Raw genomic sequence first — 19,584 nt, 5'->3', positions numbered from 1 at the left:
ATTCATTGAGCATTTAGATTATTCCTTTGCTATCTGCAGTGGATATGAATTAGAATTTCAGGAGAAAACTGTGTGAGGGCTGCTAAAGCAGCAGTTGCAAACTAAAATATGCAATTTTAATAAATTAAAATTCTTTAAGGTTTTCCTTTGTAAATAGGTCTATCCACTAAAAAGTAGATGGTTTGGAGAAAATATATACAGGAACAGGACTATACAGGTTAAAATGAACTTTGTAATCTGTTTTGGTATGAGATAACAGTGAATTTAAAGTATAGACTTAAAGCTGTGTTCCGGGACTTAGGACAGCAGTGACAGAACTGAACTCAGTAGAGATCTTTCAGGACCATGATAATTAATTATTCATTGGTCAGCTTTGTGTTAAGGATTAATGCCAGGTTCACAACATCATTGGTAGAATGCACAAGTATGTGTCTTGAGATAGTTGCAAAGTAAAATTTCAGATGGTCATCTGGCCCACCCATCCACAGAATTCTGGTGCATTCCTAATAAGCCTGAATCCCATTGTTGGTGACCTGTCTAACTCATTAAAAATTCTTGTTCTGCCACTGTGCTGCTAGAGCTACCACCTTTTTATTTAAAAAAAACTATATTTCTTACGATTTTAAATATGATTTCTTGTGCTTAAATTCTGTACACAGCAGAAAATCTTGCTCTGGTCCAATTTTTTCCCAACCTAGCAAAATTTGAAACACTTCTATCCCCTCTGTTTTGTCAATAAAGAAAAGTAGACCAAAGGCAAAAATATGTGCGATATTTTGCGTGCTTGCGACTTGTGTCTTTGAATTTAAAACCAATTTTTTCGTGTAAGCTTTGTTTTGATCCTTGACCCTTGATCTGAATAAGCTGTGAATCTGTCCAAACAACCACCAAACTGCATATACATCTGTAGGTTATGTATTAAATGTAGATAGTTTAAGAATGTTAAATCTTTAGTTTGGATGAGTTACAGTTCAATTTCTGTTGAGTCATGATTAGTAATATTGCAGCTGCTATATCATGCTGTACCTTTAAGGTGATTACTTTTCCCTCTCTGTGCACAGTACCCCTCAATTAAAATTTTAAGAGGAACACTGCTAACTTCTGCATCCACCAAGCTGTTTGGTTAAGCTTTAATTGATGGGAGATGGTTAAAATTTAAAGTTGGCACATTGCCATTGAATGTTGTGATGCAGGGCTGATCCCTCCACTCTTAACTTGTTGGCTTTTTCTTAGCTATTGTGAAATAGTGTCTCCTGTAGGAGGAGGGAAAATCAGTTCTATGAGGCATCAATATTGATCATAGCAAAAGTCACAAAGTGCAATCACTTGTCTTGATAATGAGTATCCTGTGTCACTTTCATGTCTGTCTTGTAAAATATTGACTCTTGAGTTTAAACGTTTTGTTTTAAGGCACGTGATATTCACCACTCATGGTGTAGCACTGTGGTATTGTTTTCGCAGCCAAACAGCAAAATATTTTGAGGCCCAGAGCAGCCTGCCACTGACTTCTTGGTACTCTACCTGCTAAAGCTTTTAAACTTTGAGATGAAGCACACACATATCACAAAGTTGACCTGTCCCTTACAACAGGTGCTCTATTTGATAGTCAGTAAGCAACATGGTAGTTTTCTTTGTGAGGGAAAGGAAGTATAGATTATTATGTGTGGAGGAAAAAAACCTAATCAAGGACATTGCTCCAGAATGTGTTTGATGGTTTAATTTCATCATGGCTTAGGTATTTATAGGCATCCAATAATCTGTCATATTCTACAATCTTTATTTCCAGTGATTAAAAAGCCATGCTTCAGTTGCTAATGTTTATATTTGGGCACAATTTTAATGACTAATTACAATAACTTATAAGGAACATTTTATTTAACTGTGACATGTCAGGGAATATGCAAAATAATTTAGCCTGAATTGTGTTTCAAGACACTAGCACATTTATCAGGATGGTATAATGGGGTATAGTTTCTGCTTTGGACAATATTGGGTAATAGTGTCCAAAATGCACTTGGAATTGCATTTACAGTTTAATCTTAAAATTATTTTGAATCGCAAACTTAAAATCTCCCATGGACCAGTGCCGTTGGGCAGCATAATAGATCATAATCATCTGTTTTTTGTTTCCTTCCATTATAATGTGTTCCTTGATGTATTTAAGAGTGCTACCCTGGCACAGTTTTATTAACACAGCTGAAAATAGGTTTATCAGCAAAATTAAACATTTTTATCAAGTCCACCACCTGTGAGTAACCTGATTTAAAATCACTGAAGATGATTTTTTTTTAAAAAACATACTGGGTCACTTACAAGCTTCATTGGCATAACTAGTCAGTTTCTTAGTAAGTTAGATATTTTCTGATATAAAAATCTTTCAAAATGCCTACTAGTGCCTGTGTACCTGATCCAGTGCAATACTACCAATTACAATGTCGACCTGGCGGCAGAGGCCTGATCCGAGCAAATTGAATTTTAAACGAGGGTAAAAGATGGTGGAAAAAACAAACGTAACTGGTTTTGAGCACTCCTTACAGGGTTAAAATTCCTCAATCTTTTGACTGCTTTGGCCAAATTCATTTGGATTGAGCTGATGTTACTAGCAATAACAAGTGGAAACTCTAACCCTCAGGCTCTAACTGCAAGAGCGAAGCAGGAGTGTTTCATCATTACCATTTTTTGATTCTGCAATTGGACAGCACTTACTGAACAATCCTGAGTGTGCTAAGAATTACACTAACAACCAATTTAAAATTATCAGTCAGGCTCACTTATGCTTGCTAGAAACTACATATGTTCATAAGCAGGGACCTGTCCTATGCAGGAAAAAGGAACATGTCCAGGTGTTTTGACTTTTTTGATTTTAAACAAAATGTGGGGTCAATGGTTCCGTGGTGCATCCTCCATGGCAAAGCCTTGACCAATCAGTCGACTTGCCAACCAATCACCACTCTATTTTTATGCAGTATAAATTGTTTCTCCCTTTGAAATTTGGCATTCTTGCATCTGTCCTGATGAGTGCAAGACAAAAAGCTTCAACAGCATGTATCTCTTTTTTAGCACTACTCAAGTTTAGTACTACTAAGCGACAATTGCAATAGTAACTTTTTATATTTCCTTTGAGACTGCATTGTATTTTCTATATTTTTGAATTTTTTTAATGGCAACAGAATCTGTTACAATTGTAGGAGCCTTTTTTAAAAAATGTATTTTCTTAAACATGCTGTGTGCATAAATGATGTTTGAAGCCATTAAACCTTCTTATTAAGACAAAATGGAACGTAAAGAAGGAAGCATGTTCCATGCTCTCTGGCCCTGATTATTTATGCTAATGTCCACTTGTTTTGCCTTGATTCTTACACCCAGGAGTATGTTAATTTGATTTAGCAGGGAATTTCAGCACAAGTTCAGCCTTTAATTTTGGTTTAAGTTGGAACAAGGCAATTCTGTCCCCATTATTGTTTTGAAACAGTTGTCCTGAAATGCAAAGATTTTTGTGCATTGTTTTTTGTGTCATGAAGTTGTAAGTCAAACGTTTTTATCTTTAATTTCCCATTTATAACTTAGAAACATTTAGAACATGAGTCACCCCATGTCATTCTTAGCAAATCTCCCAATGGAATTGGTAGAGGCCAAGAAACACAGTTGTTCACCTTTTTAATTAGGAAATCAGCTATGTGGCAGGAATGTCAGGGAGAGGAGAAAAATAAAAATATATGGGTTGGGGAAAGACAATTGTTATAAAGTCTAGAACTCTGACTTAAAAAAAACAACATGAATAATAATTTTGATCTTTTATCATGCTACATTTATAAGAATAGGCTACATAGTATCTATCCCACGTATTCTCTCCAAATGTGAAAAACCTTTGTTTTGAACCAGCTTACAGAAGTCCTTCCAAAATGCTAATGATGCATACACAGATATATAAAGTTTCTAAATTTCATTATGGTGCTTCAGATGCTCAGCAGAGCTAAGTGGAACTGAAAGGCTTATAATTTGAGTACTTCTTTTGACAAAATCACATAAACTGACAACAATATGTAGTAATAAACTATTCAGCTATAACCAAACAATATCTTATCTAAATGTTGTTTGCATATTTTAAATTTGTTTATATAGATTAAAACAAATAACATTTCCATAACTTCTTTACAGAATTGTAATAGTGAATGTCATGAGAAGACTATTGTGATTTACAAATATTTCCAGCAGTGACGCAGGGAAGAGGTCAGGTCTCAAAAGAGACAAGGAATTAGTATGTAACCTAAATGGCATCGGATTCCTTAGAGGGGGAGCATATGACTGTCTACTTGGAATAGAAATGTAGCAAAGCAATGAATGCCTTGCTCTACGTCCACAATTCACACGATACATTAACTGAAACATGTCTTGTTTTTTGTCTTGAGTTAACCATTTGAATAGTTACACTATACATTTGCATCAGTGGTACATTAAATTATTCTTTTAAAATAAATTATCTAAACTTGGGAGTGGTATATATTTCCAATTTTAGACATCCAGTGTCTATAGCAAATGTTACCAGGCAAAGTATAGCATGGGTAAGATGCTCTTTTCTAACTCTGTGTACTTCTGAATCTGCAATGCATTGAAAGAGTGGCATTTGGGTTGGCACAGTTTTCTGTGAAACTGTCAATTCAACTGATTTTTGCCTGCTATCGAGTCTTGCATGTCATTCCTGCATTTCTTAGCTGCACTGATTAATATTGGAAAGTCCTGATTTGAATATGACACTTAAGACATCTGCTCCAATCTATCCCATCAATGGGCCATAACCCTAATGTCCAAAGATTATGTCCTTGAATTTCTGTGGGGGTTGTCCCACTCTTCCGATATGATAGTGGGATAGGCCCTGAATTTCTGTGGGGTTATCTCTTAATCCTTTCTTACACTTTATGCTGAATTGTTAGGACTTGTACCCTGGACCCATGCTCATCACGTTATGTGCTCATTCATTTTACTTGGTGCACCATGTTGAAAGCTCGATGTGATTTTGTTTGGCTGGATCCAAACTATCTAATGAGGTATCACAAGTTTCCATTATTATAAGCTGTTCTTTTATGGAACTATTTTTGCCAGGTAATTGCTCTGTCTTTTTAATGTTCTCACTAATTCTGAAGCCTCTGTTGGTAAAGATCAGGTTTGGATTTATTTGGTGGAGGGAGGGTTTTCTGTCTTTATGATGGCCGTGAAACTATTGTTGATTGTTGTAAAAAAAAACCACCTGGTTCCCTAATGTCCTTTCAGGGAAGGAAATCTGCTGTCCTTACCTGGTCTGGTCTACATGTGACTCCAGACCCACAGCAATGTGGTTGACTCTTAAATGTCCTCTGAAATGGCCGAGCAAGCCACTCACTTGTATTTAACTGCTATGAAGTCAATAAGGAATGAAACTGGATGGACCACTCTGCATCGACCTAGGCACCGGAGACGATAGCAGCAAACCCAGCCCTGTTGACCCTGCAAAGTCCTCCTTAATGACATCTGGGGGCTTGTGCCAAAGTTTCAAAGTTAGTGCAAAAGACAAGGCTGAAGCATTTGCATCCATTTGATTCACTCTACCGGATATCAAGAAATGACAAGGCACTGGATACTGCAAAGGCTATGGGCCCTGACGACATTCTGGCAATAGTTCTGAAGACTAGTGCTCCAGGACTTTGCTGCGCCCCTAGCCAAGCTGTTCCAGTACAGCTGCAACACTGGTATCTACCTGGCAATTTGGAAAATTTCCTAGGTATGTCCTGTACACAAAAAGCAGCACCAGTCCAAGCTGGCCAATTATTGCCACATCAGTCTACTCTCAATCATCAGTAAAGTGATGGAAGGTGTCGTCGACAATGTGATTAAGCAGCACTTGCTCAGCAATAACCTGCTCACTGATGATCAGTTTGGGTTCCGCCAGGGCCACTCGGCTCCTGACCACATTACAGCCTTGGTTCAAACATGGACGAAAAGGCTAAACTCCAGAGGTGAGGTGAGAGTCACTGCCCTTGACATTAAGGCAGCATTTGACCAAGTATGGCATCAAGGAGCCCTAGCAAAACTGGAGTCAATCGAAATTGGGGGAAAACTCCGCTGGTTGGTGTCATACCTAGCGCAAAGGAAGATGGTTGTGGTTGTTGGAGGTCATTCATCTGAGCTCCAGGACATCACTGCAGGAGTTCCTCAGGGTAGTGTCCTAGGCCCACCCAGCCATCTTCAGCTGCTTCATCAATGACTTTCCTTCAATCTTAAGGTCAGAAGTGGGGATGTTCGCTGATGACTGCACAACGTTCAGCACCATTTGCAACTCCTCAGGTACTGAACCAGTCCGTATCGAAATGCAGCAAGACCTGGACAATATCCAAGCTTGGGCTGATAAATGGCAAGTAATATTCGCGCCACACAAGTGTCAGGCAATGACCATCTCCCCTTGACATTCAATGGCATTATGATTGCCAAATACCCCACTGTCAAAATCCTGGGGGTTACCATTGACCAGAAACTTAACTGGAGTAGCCATATAAATACCGTTTCTACAAGAGCAGGTCAGAGGCTAGGAATCCTGCAGTGAGTAACTCACCTCCTGACTCCCCAAAGCCTGTCCAGCATCTACAATGCACAAGTCAGGAGTGTGATGGAATACTCTCCACTTGCCTGGATGGGTGCAGCTCCAAAAACACTCAAGAAGCTCGGCAGCATCTGGGACAAAGCTGCCAGCTTGCTTGGCACCCCATCCACAAACATTCACTCCCTCCACCACCATTGCACAGTGGCAGCAGTGTGTACCATCTACAAGATGCACTGCAGCAACGCACCAAGGCTCCTAACACAGCATCTTCCAAACCGATGACCTCTATCACCTAGAAGGACAAGGGCAGCAGATGCATGGCAACACCACCTCCTGCAAGTTCCCCTCCAAGCCACACACCACCCTGACTTGGAACTATATCGCCGTTCCTTCACTGTCGCTGGGTCATAATCCTGGAACTCCCTTCCTAACAGCACTGTGGGTGTGCCTACCCCACATGGACTGCAACGGTTCAAGAAGGCGGTTCACCACCACCTTCTCGAAGGCAATTAGGGATGGTTAATAAATGCTGGCCTGGCCAGCGACACCCACATCCCATGAATGAATTTTTTAAAAACTGTAACCTATGAGATCTTGCTATGTATTCTACTCAACCGCCCTCAGTGCTGCATACTAAGCATGGTCGGTCACTAGATTTAACGATCAACATCCAAGGCAATCATTCACTGTTCCTATTCTTCTTCCAGGCCATTTAATACATTGCTTTTAAGCATTCCTGATATTGGCCATGTTGTCTTGGCATTAATATTATTGTTGATTTAGATTCAATGGATGTTCTGAATTTATTCCACTGGAATATTAAGGCAATTTTTCTGAAGCTTTCTGCACCACAAGATTTAGGTCGCCTTTAAGGAATATTTTTGAAGTTATTGCCTTACTATTTGTTCTGTGGAAGAAGCTGGTACTAAGAAATGAGTTAACTTGGAAAAGTCAGATCACATCTGTGATCAAGTGTTCACGATCTTCACCAAAAATATTTCAGTATCTGCCTGATGTAGTGATGGATGGTGGAACATTTTGGAGCTTCACATTCTCTTTAATGCTATTTTGCTTTCCTGTTCAGAGCAGTTTGCTTAATGCCAGACCCTCCACTTGGAGTTTAAAAAGAGTCCAGCTGGCTTAGTGTAAAACACTTGTCCAGACAGAGATGTTCAGCATCTTGCACAGAAGTGCTACTTTGGAGTCCATCTAATATATTGACCACAGTTTATGGATAGAACATTAGCAAGCCTGAAGACATTTGACATTTATTTTTGCCTCAGATTACATGGAGTATACATCTAACAAAAGTACTCAAATTGTATTCCGACTAGCTCACTTATGAAAGGGATTGAAGGTTATAGAAGTGATTAGAGATTAAAGGCCATTTAGCACACTGAGCTTCCAGGGAACCATGTAAAACATAAACTGCTATATTTACTTACTTTTCTGAGGGAGCTGAATAACTGCTGGTAACAATCCCAAGAATTCTTTATGCCTATTAATGTAATCAAATAAAAATTGCAAGATGCCACCCTAACTTTGCCATTTCCACTCTTTGCCCCTGAGCAGTTTCGGTTCCATGTCCCAACAGCATTGAGTGTTTAGTCTTCCATAGAGTATTAATTTCCTACATGAAACAACATGATGTGAATTGGTTTGGGGTAGAGAGAACGTAATTCTATGGAAAATAGGTTCTAGTAGCTGCACTGTTTCAAGCATTATTTGGATAAATGTGATGCGTTCTTAAACTGCCTAATAGCTGAACTACAGAACAGTATGCCTTTTAAAAAATATGCAGCTTTGGTCTTTTGTCATTTGCTCCTTTAGTAAGCATTTTCACTTTGATCGCAGAATGGATTGGAGCTTTTTGGAGTGTTGAAACGAGATTTCCTTTATTTCTAACAGCTGTTCTTAGAACACGTTCAAAATGTCTTTGGCAATTTAGAAGATACCAGTCAAAGAGCAGGGAACGGCCAGTAGGTAGGGGCATTGTCCATAAGAGCTGCTTATAAACACTATGCAATGGCCCTTTGGTCAATTACAAAATACTAAATCAGGCTTTCCCTAGTGTGCTTCAATATGGACACTTATTGGCACTGTATTTCAATGAAGGAGCATTTCTTCTTTTGCTAGGGCTTCTCAAGGGTAAGTGTCAACTTGACTGGAGGTATATAGAACTGCTTGAGGTAGAGTAAAGCCACTTTAAATTCCTGTCTTACTGCTGGGAAGACTCTGCTTGACTGAGCAGACTAACCCATGACTCTGGTAGGACCTTTTGGTGATAAGAATAACAGCTCTTTGCAGGAAAAGTCCCAAGGACACCATATTCCCCAGTTTTCTAGGTAAAGTGTACAGTGTAACACTATCTAAAGAAGGGTATGTACAAAGTACTTGAACAAGCACAATTTGACAACAGATTTAGGGTTGTTTCAAAGGGCAACAAGTTCACTTGTAAGAACAGAATACACACTCCCTCACTGCACCAGCATTTTGGAACATTCGGTACATTGGCTTTCTTCCTCTGAAAGATTGAGTCATTGTGAAATTTGAATTACTTTTATTTATAATTGATCATTAAGATTCAGTAAGGTGGTGGTTTCATTTATCTTTTTTGTTATTATCATGAGCCACTTTTGCTCTCGTGCTCTCATTCCCCTTGTACCACAATACAGCGGATACACTAGCTACTGATTGATTTATTATAAGAAAAGCACATATCAAGGATTTCCAGCTAATTGACATTCATCTCTGATACCTTAATACTCCAATTTTAGCAATTCAACTATAGTTTGATCATTCCTAGTTGTATATTTTGCGAATTCATTCCAAACATTTAGTATTCTTGCACTAAAGTTCTAACTTGGCCCTGATTTAAAATTTCCTTATCACTAATTTCCATCGATATCCTTTCTTCCTACTTTGCTGGCTGATTTTGAACTAATATCCTGGGTTTACCTATTCTATGCTGTTTCACATTTCAGATATTTTAATGGGATGTTCACTGTATGCTTGACTAATCTTTTCTAACTGCTCTTTCCCTTTGCACTTAGAATCAATTTTTTTTTTAACGGGACGCTTTTTAATGCAAGTAGAGTCTTTTTATGATTGATCAAAACTGAACTCCAGATTATGGCCTGACAGGAGGAGAAGCCATTGCAGGTGATTCTCTGGCTATAGCTGGACAGATAAGAGTGGAACCAGGCAAGTGCAGTCCCACCCAGCTGGATAATGGTGGAGAGGTGGAGGGGAAGGTGGTGAGACCAAACATGTCAAAGATTGCAGGCAGGTTGAGAAGGATGAGGAGGGACAGTTTATCTTTGTCACAGTCACATATGATATCATTTGTGACGTTGATAAGAGACATTTTGGAACTGTGGCATGGGTGCAAACCTGATTGGAGGGATTCAAACATTCAGTTTCAGGAAAGATGGGCATGTATTTGTGAGACGACAACACGTTCAAAGACCTTGGAGAGGAAAGGGAGGCTGGGGTTAGGCAAGGACAGAGGGGTTCAGGGGGCTTTTTGGGGAGAGGGATGATGATGGCAGATTTGAAAGAGATGGGGACAGTCGCTGAGGAGACAGAAATGTTAACTATATTAGCTAACATGGGAGCCAGGAAGGTAATGTTGGTGGTCAGGTTAGTGGGAATAGGGTTGAGGGAGCAGAAGGCGAGTCACTTGGATAAGATGAGTTTGGAGCAGGCATAAGGGGAGAAAGAAGAGAAACTGGAGAAAGATGAGAGTTCAGGACTAGGACAGGGAGGAACCTTAGAGGAAGTTTGGCCTGATGGACTTGGGGAAGGAAAGGAAACAGCAGAGTCAGCTGATGAATGGTCTCCGTCTTCGTGACAAAGCAGTCCATGAGCTCTTCACACTTGTTGGAGGTGAGGGTGGATGAGACAGGGGAGAGGGGTTTAAAAAGACAGTTTTCAGTGGAGATATGAAGTTGGAGAGTGGGGGGGGGGGGTGGTGTGGAAGTTACCTTTGCTTTTCAGGATGATCCTGGAATAGTGACCAGTTTTGGCAGATGAGGACCCAATAGTGGTTTATGTGGTCCAGCCAGATATGGGGCTGAATGGCTAAACCAGTTGTCCACCAGGTCCATTCAAGTCTGCTTGGACTTAAGGGGCAGAGACGAGGGAACAGCCAGGAGAGATGAGAATAATTTTAATGGGGCCTAGGAAGTCAAAGGTGGAGGTGAGGGTGTGGTTGAGCAGATCGATAGTTATAGAAGTGTCATGGTGGAAGGTGGGCCAAAAGCTAGACATTTGGAATTTTGAAAGTGCAGTTGTAAGTGAATTTGGGAGAGTCTTTCTAGGAGGGGAAAGGGGGATGTGGAGAGCTATATAAGGAAGTGATCAGAGGTAGCCTTGTCTGTGATTAACATGCTGGGGTGAGTGAGGACATGTGAGATGGCAAGATCAAGGTGCTGGCTGTGAGTATGAATTGCAAAGTTTACATGGAGGGAGAGAATTAGGGAGGATAGGAGGGCAAAGAATTCTGAGGCGGAGGTTGAAATCAACCGAGGATGAGCGCTCACTTGGTGCAGAGGCTGAGAGAGGAAAGCTGTGAAGATATCTCGGTGAGAAAATTTTTAAGGTATTTTGGTGGGTGGTAGAGAGCAAGAATTTTAAATGAGAGGTGCGACTGGTAGAACAAGGTGAGATGTTCAAAGAAGGTGAAAGTGCCAGAGGAGTAAGGGGACAGAACAGGGTGTGCTTTGGTGATAAAAGTCACACTGCCACTGTGAAGTGGTGGGAGGTATAACCAGGCAGGAAGGCTCATTTGGGGGTTGGGGGGGGGGAAGGTGTCATCGCCTCTCAGCCTGGTTTCCATCAAGTTCATGATGTCGATGTGATCATCCACAATAAGCTCGTGGATGACGAGGGCCTTGTTCACTAGTGAACAGACATTCTGGAGGCAGATGTGGAGAGAGGTAGTGATAGCTGATCTGCTGGCTGAGACAACAATGTCAGCACTGGGAGGGCTGAGTTGGATGGGAAGGAGATTGGCAAGATTCGGTACCAGTGTGTCCACTTGAGCAGGAAGTTCAGTAAGAGAGTAGGACACGGCATTTGGGGTTGCTGCTCATGAGGCTTTGGAGAATGCGTAGAGAGGTACAGAGCAGCTCGAGGATTATCCAAGTCCAAGCCTGGGACAGCAGCAGAATAGCATGAAGGTCGGGGATGACTGAAGGGTTGAGTTAGGGAATTGGCAGTGCAGAGTCCCTGAGAGGGGAAAAATGACGAGGCATGACTGAAGAGCGGGGTCTAGGAGGATAAAGGAAAAAGTAAAAAAAGGGGAAGAAAAAAATGTGCCGGAGCAGCAGTTAAAACTCGCATGCAAATGGACACCGGGTAAGCTTGGTTATTTAGAAATTAAGATGCATATATCCTGATAGTGAATGGGGAATAGAGAGGGTACAATAGGAGGGAGTCCAGAGTTAAAGTCAGAGGTCCCAGGATGGAATAAAGTTGGCATAGGTAGGATGAAGTCAGCATGGAGCATCAATAAACTGTTCTCCAAGTTTGGAGACTGGTTCGATTTGTGGGCAAAGTCCAGAAACTATTTGAAGGGTAGAATATCAGAGGACCTACTGGAGGTATTGCCAAGGGAATGGAGATGCAGTAGGTGTGCAGAGAAAAAAATGGTGGCAAGGTTGCAAGATCCAGAAAATGTACTTTGGTCGAGGAGTGTGAAACTCTAGTCAAGAATCAGACTGAAGCTAAAAAAACAGACCAGTCACAGGTTCAGCAGAGAGCAGCAGCAGGGGTGGAAGGTCTGTAAGCTGACCAAAGATACTTTAAAATTTAAACAACACTGCAGCACATCAGAAACACAGCAGCTGAGTCTAACAGTATAGTCCAGTGCAGATGTGTAGTCTTCACGTCCAGAGAAGTTCAGGAATTTCAAAACCAAATTTGAAAAGAGATCCAGTGCTTGCTGAGGAAAGCAAAGAACAGGCATCGTCAGGGGATGGGCAGTAGAGGTTTAAACTAGTAGTTACCTTGTAATTAGGGCTAAATACACCCACTATTAGTGCCAGGGGAACTTGCAGGGGGAGAAAGGGAAAAGGATAGTACTACAATACTTTCTCCGTTATTTCTCTTCTGCTGCCCTGTAGCAACATCATCCGAAAGTACAGTGTTAGTTTACACCTGGACACTGATGACAACCAGCTCGACCTCTCCGCAGTCTCAAAATTGTCAGACTGCTTGTCTGACATTTAGTACTGGATGAGCAGAAATTACCGCCAATGGGATGACTGAAGCCATTGTTTTCCATCCTCCAGCCCCCCCCCCCCCAAAAAAAAACTCTGTTCCCTAGTCACTGACTCTATCCCTCACCCTGACAATTGTCTGAGACTGAACCAGAATTTTTGTGTCATATTTGACCCCGAGGTCAGCTTCTAGTCTCACAACCGTGCCCTCGCTGAGAACAACTCTTTTCATCTCTAGCATTGACCAACTTTGCCCCTGCTTCAGCTCATCTGCTGCTGAAACCCTTTTTCATGCCTTTGTTGCTTCTAGACTTGACTAGTTCAGTGCTCTTCTGGCTGGACTCCATGTTCTGGCCTCCATGTTCTACCCTCCATAAACTTGAGGTCATCCAAAATTCTGCTGCTGTGTCCGAGCTCTCTCTAATTTTTGTTCACCCATCATCCTTGTGCTCACTTATCTATACTGGCTCCCGGTTAAGCAACACTTTTTAAAAATCCCTCCATGGCCTTGCCCCTCCCTATCTCTGTAATCTCCTTCAGTCTTACAACCTCTTGCAATATGTGCTCTCCTCTAGAATCATAGAGGGTTTATGGCACAGAAAGAGGTCATTTGGCCCATCGTGTCTGTGCCGGCTGAAAACAAAAAAAACACCCAGCCTAATCCCACTTTCCAATATTTGGTCCATAGCCCTGCAGGTTATGGCACTTCATGTGCACATCCAGGCACCTTTTAAATGAGATAAGGTTTTCTGCCTCTACTACCCTTTCAAGCAGTGAGTTCCAGACCCCCTCCACCACTGGGTGGAAAAAGATTTTCCTCACCTCCCTGCTAATCCTTCTGGTAATCACTTTAAATTGTTGCCCCCCCAGCCACTAATCTCTCTGCTAAAGTAAATAGGCCTTTCCTGTCCACTCAATCCAGGCCCCCCTCAGTTTTGTACATCTCAAACAAATCTCCCCTTAGCCTGCTCTGTTCCAAGGAGAACAGCCCCAGCCTATCTGATCTTTCCTCATACTTGAAATTTTCCAGTCCTGGCAACATCCTCATATCCTTGAACCATCCAGGATAAAGAAACCTGCTTGATTGGCACTCCATTTACCACCTTCAACATTCACTCCCTTCGCCGATGCACAGTGGCACCAGTGTGTACCATCTACAAGATGCACTGCAGCATCTCATCTAGGCTCCTTTGACAGCACCTTCCAAACCCACGACCTCGATCACCGAGAAGGACAAGGGCAGTAGACACATGGCAACATCATCTGCAAGTTCTCCTCCAAGCCACACACCATCCTGACTTGGAACTATATCGCTGTTCCTTCAATGTCGCTGGGTTAAAATCCTGGAACTCCCTTCCTAACCGTATAGACTGCAACGGTTCAAGAAGGGAGCTCACCACCACCTTCTCAAGGGCAATTAGTAATGGGCAATAAATGCTGGCCTAGCCAGTAACGCCCACATCCCATGAATGAATAAAAAAAATCTTCCCTGTACCCTCTCTAGTGCAGTTACATCCTTTCTATAATGAGGTGTGCAGTTCTGGTCACAATACTCAAGTTGTGGCCTAACTAATGTTTTATACAGTTCCAGCATAAATTCCCGACTCTTATATTCTATGCCTCGGCCAATAAAGGAAGGGATTCCATATGCCTTCGTAAGCACCTTGTCACCTGTCCTACCTTCAGGGATCTGTGGACATGCACTCCAAGGTGCCCCACCTACTCCACACCTCTCAGTATCCTACCATTTTATGTGCATTCCTCTCCCTTGTTTGACCTCCCCAAATGCATCACCTCACACTTCTCTGGGTTAAATTCCGTTTGCCACTTTTCTGACTACATGACCAGCCCTGTGGAACCCATTGGAAACAGCATTCCAGTTGCAAAAAAAACCAACAGTTACCCTTTGTTTCCTGCCACTCAGCAAGTTTTGTATCCAGCTTGCTGCATTTCCCTGGGCATTTATTTTTTTTAACCAATCTGCCATATGGGACCTTGACAAAAGCCTTAGTCAAATCCATGTAGGCCACATCAACTGCATTACCTTCTTCAATCCTCCTTGTTACTTGCTCAAAATTTCAATCAAGTTTGTCAGACACGACCTTCCCTAAACAAATCCATGCTGACTATTCTTGCATAATCCGTGCCTTTCTAAGTGACAGGTTATCTGTTCTCTGAGTTGATTCCAATAGTTTGCCCATTAATTCTGGTTTCTTGAGCATCCTCAATTTTAATTACTGCACCATTGGTGATCATCCCTTCAGCTGCCTAGGCCCTAAACTCTGAATTCTCTTCCCTAAACCTTTCTTTCCTGCTTAAGACGCTCCTTAAAAACCACCTCTTTGACAAACTTTTTGTCATCTATTCAGATATCTCCTATGTGGCTCGGTGTGAAAGTTTGTTTGATAACACTCCTGTGAAGCGCTCTGCGATGCTTTACTATGTTAATGGCATTATATAAAAACAGTTTGTTGTTGACCAATGTATTGCAAAAATTTAGGTTAACCTGCTGCGACTTATATTTATTTGTTCTGGGTGTATATCCTAACGTTCAATTGGAATTCTATTGTATGTGTGCCGTAAGTAAATTATATAATATAATTACATTAATTGAGGGGCAAACTTGCTAATTAGAGCAGTGAGATATCCGGCTGGGGTGACTCATAGATTTCCCAGTAGGGACTGTGTCTAGGCATAGCTTTACCAAACAAGAGGCATGAATGTGTTGTCTAGCATTCTGTGACGCACAATTCTGCATTTTCAACTGTGTTGCTTTTTGTCATTGATCTGTTAATAAATTCACCGTCACTTTTTTCCCAACAATTTTCTCTCCGCAGCAAATCATTTATTTGCATCCTTGTTTTCTGCTAGCTGTGAGAAAAATAAACCCAGGAATCCAAAAAAAAGCCTAGATATTGTGTTACGAATATCGGTGCGGCTAACAGTGCTCACTGTTATGAAATAAATCAAAAGTGTTCTCACGTGCACAATTAAATGCCGAAATCCAGAAGTTGCTGTCTCAGGTATTCTGTTCCAAAGGCAATGATCCTCGCAGATTGATTTTAGTGCCAATTCTATGTAATTACATGAACTTGTCGTACTTATCTACTAATTACCAACTAAACATGACAGAAAAAGTTAGAGGTTGTGCATTCGGGAATAAGTTAATTTTTAAAGATATGATGAGTGATAATTACTGCCAAACAACCTCTCTGACCCTGAAAATTTAATTTTGCAAGTGTGGAGTCTCATTCCTTCAGAATTTAATTAGTGTTGATGATTCAGAGAAAAATTAAAAAAAAATACACAAGTCTGTGGGTAGTTGTAAGCACTATGAATGGTGAGTGCCATTTCCCTGCCACTGACTGTTGTTACAGCAATGTGGGTAATGGAGTGGCATGTTCCCACTGTTCACCTCCCAATTAACCATAGCAAGTGCTTTTGGAACTAGGGTTTTAACCCCTTTTGTGTTTTATTTGTCAAATAAACAGACACTGACCGGCTTTCTTGTAAGTTTAAAACAGAAGATTAACTATTTATTGAACAATATTCATTCCAGAAATGGTCGCAGCCACACCCACGCATGCGTTTACTCAGACGCACATACAAGAATAGATAGATAGAGAGGAAAAGGGGCAAATGGTTTGAGTTGAGGGGTCCACCATTGTTGAATTTTCTCTGAGGACAGTTTTTCTTTTAAAGTTGCAGGCCTGGGTGTTTGTAGTTTTCTGGTGGTTAAGACTTCAGACTGGAGGTGGTGGCCACTTTCAGTGCTCTGCTGCATCAGGTTGAAGTTTAGAATTCGCAGCAGAGTATCTTTGGTTTTTGCTGAGCTAGTCTTCACAGCTCTTGGATGGACTATTTTTTGTTGACGTTCTTGTGATCTCTCTCTCTCTCCTTTCTCACTCTCCCTCCTTCCCCCAGAGAGTTACCTTTTAAGGTAAAAATCTCTCACGTTAGCCTTTTTTAGGAGACACGTGGCCCCCTCTCTGTTGTGACCACACAATGCCCCAAGATATGGCTACTTCACACCTTCTTTGTTTCAGAAGAACCGATTCAATTCAGGAATGTCTCTTGATGGTTTCAGAATGGGTGTAATTGACACCTCTTCGCTTTGAATGTATCCTTTTGTTCCTTAAAGACAGCAAGACAGTTTGATTATACAGACGAAGTCAGCCAACTTCCGGTGCCCATTTTGCAGCACTTTGTCCACTTTTTAAAGGAAAAGGCAATTTTTTATAGCCCTTCAGTTTGGTTCTGTATTTTCATTGCTGCACTTCTCGTGAGCATGATGCTGTGAAATTCAGGCCAATGTTTTTTGGCTGCCTTTTCCAAGGCTGCTGCTTTTATTCCACAAACAAATGCTTTGGATGTAAACAATATCTAGTGAGAGTAGTTATGTTGCAGTAATAAAATAAGTCGGGATGTTAGGATACTTTGAACCATACTCATGAAGTGACATTTTACTGTGCGACTAAAGAGGAGAAAAGTAAATAATTTGAAAGTCATGACATCTATATCTTAAGGTTGTGCAATATTAATTGGCCATTATGTTCATATTGCAAACTCGCTAAGAGAAGTGGCAGCCAGGAGAACATGGCTGCAAAATTCAGCTCCTTACCAGCTGTTGTTCAGCACAGAGTGCTGTTTTGACTCCAAAATGGCATTGGCGGCACATGCGCACACTTCTGATGTGTGGCAGACACCTATTTGGTTCGTGCATTAGCGCATGTGCAGAGTGTCCACCAGAAGTATGAAGAGCAGGCAGATTGTGATGTCAATCAGCATGTAATGCTGACTTGTGCCAGCACTTCCATTTGGGGCTCAATGCTCTAGCTAATGTCTTCTCATAACCTTGTACAGCTGAGTACGTGTTCAGCAGCAGGAAAGGAAACCCCTAGTAGTGCTATTTAAAGGGACCATCAACTACTTTCTGTATCTTGCTGATTAATTTCTGTTGGCTCTTGCAGCAATTTTTAAAAGGCAGTTTCTATGGTTGTGTAAAGCTGCAGGGAGTGGTGTGGCATGTGCTGTAGGACTTTGTCCTGACTTCAAGAATTTTGCACAAATCAATTGTTCCCAGTCATAGGTGCAGTAGTATGCAATCCGCTTGGAATACAGCATGACCAGGGGAATGAGTAAAGTTGACACAAAGTAGGGAAAGCTGCTGAAAGAGGGAGGAGAGGGAGAAAGGCTCTCAGCAGGAGATAATATCCAACCACGGTGTTCGGGGAGCAATTCAATTACCCAAACCTCAGTGAGGAGTAGTGTGGCAGACAGCTCTGCATCAATAAGCACATTCTCACTGAAATCTGCAGCCAGAACTGTAAACTTAGAGCAGGGTGAGGATGGCATTGACATGGGCTATCACGGTGAGCGTGGCCATGATCTTTTTAGGTGGTCAGGCTCCTTCCATGCTAAAGCAGGCAATGTTTTCAACATCTCCCAGTTTGCTATCCAGCATTGTATAAGGGAAGTCATTGAAGCTCTGTATTCCAAGAAAGCTGAATACTTTTCATTCTCTCTCGCCAGAATCCACAAATGTGCTAATGCACTACTTCCATGCTAGAAAGGATGGGCTCAGAGCTCTGCGCAAAGCAGTATGTCAATTTGGTGCTGGACTTCTCCATGCTCCTTGACGTTGTATGCAGGCTCTCTGGCATGCCTGTCAATGCACCAAACATTTCATTGTGTATACCCATCAGCCATCTTCTCTAGCCTGCCCTATCAAAGTGTTCATCTGAGTCCTCTGCAGCAGAGCTCGTGCACGACCCCACCCTCTGGTGAGTTGGCACCTAAGTAACCTCTAAAGTACGAGCAGTGTCAGTATCTGGGATGGGGGCTGTCAGTGCGAGAGTAAGTGATGGTGTTCCTTCCTCCTCACTGCCCTCCTGTGCTTTCATTTATTCTACCATTGCCTGGCTGGGTGGCAGTTCTTGGTTATCTGAAAGGAGAAAGGCAAAAGGGTGGGGCTGTGGTGAGGGTGAAGCAAGAGGTTCATGCTTAGATCATCTGCAGCTGTAAATCAGAAAAGATTGTGGGATGAGGGAGAAGTGGGACACGAGAAGGAGGATTAGGTATGAGGATACTATCATCTTTAGTTTCAGCCCCACCACTGACCACGATCTTAGCGATGGCCACTCCAGTGATGCCCACCAGTTTTCTCCATTGGGGTAAGGACATTTCTGGTTGGCTCCTGCTGCATCCTGTTCTGAGGGAGAGTGGGAAGTGTGTCAGTGAGTGTGGTGCAATGTGTTTGGGTGTTGTCTGTCATGGTTGAATAGCTGGCAGCGTGTACAAGCTGTAAGATGTAGGTATGAGGTCTGCAGCAGTGCTAAATGTGAGGGTGAGATGAAGCTATGAATGTGAGGTATGAATTGTGATTGATATTGTTGGTAGGTGAGTGATGGGGGTGTGCTGAATGGAGCAGTGTGAGAGACTGGAGGTGCAGTTGGTCGGGTTTGGCATTTGAAGATGCATTCGCTGACCATGACCATTCGTGTGAGGGGTCATTGAACTTTTTGCAGTACTGCATCCAGGTTCTTGGTCTTGACTCCTGGTATTGATTGTCACGGCTATCTGCTGCCACTGCCCCGAGAGTATGCCGGAGGGCCTCCTGGCTCCTTATAGTTAGAATCACACCTCTGCTCCATCAAGGTGTCCAGTGCAACGTCAGAGAAACTTGGAGATCTCTCCCATGTTGCATCATAATTTGCTCATCTTCCTCTTTAGATTTTCTTCCATAAATAGTTCAAGCAGCTGCTACAGCCTTAATGTATCTCCTCTAAG

General features: G+C 41.9%; 1 protein-coding gene across 1 annotated transcript in view; it reads left to right on the top strand.

Moving 5' to 3' along the window:
• Positions 1 to 19,584, top strand: part of chsy3 (chondroitin sulfate synthase 3) — a 277,952-nt gene that overhangs the window by 2,538 nt on the left and 255,830 nt on the right. The window lies entirely within an intron of this gene.

The sequence above is a fragment of the Heterodontus francisci genome, chromosome 4 (assembly GCF_036365525.1).
Source record: "Heterodontus francisci isolate sHetFra1 chromosome 4, sHetFra1.hap1, whole genome shotgun sequence".
Taxonomy (NCBI): domain Eukaryota; kingdom Metazoa; phylum Chordata; class Chondrichthyes; order Heterodontiformes; family Heterodontidae; genus Heterodontus; species Heterodontus francisci.
Note: the sequence above shows the minus strand (reverse complement) of the source record. Positions and strands in the feature narration are given on the sequence as shown.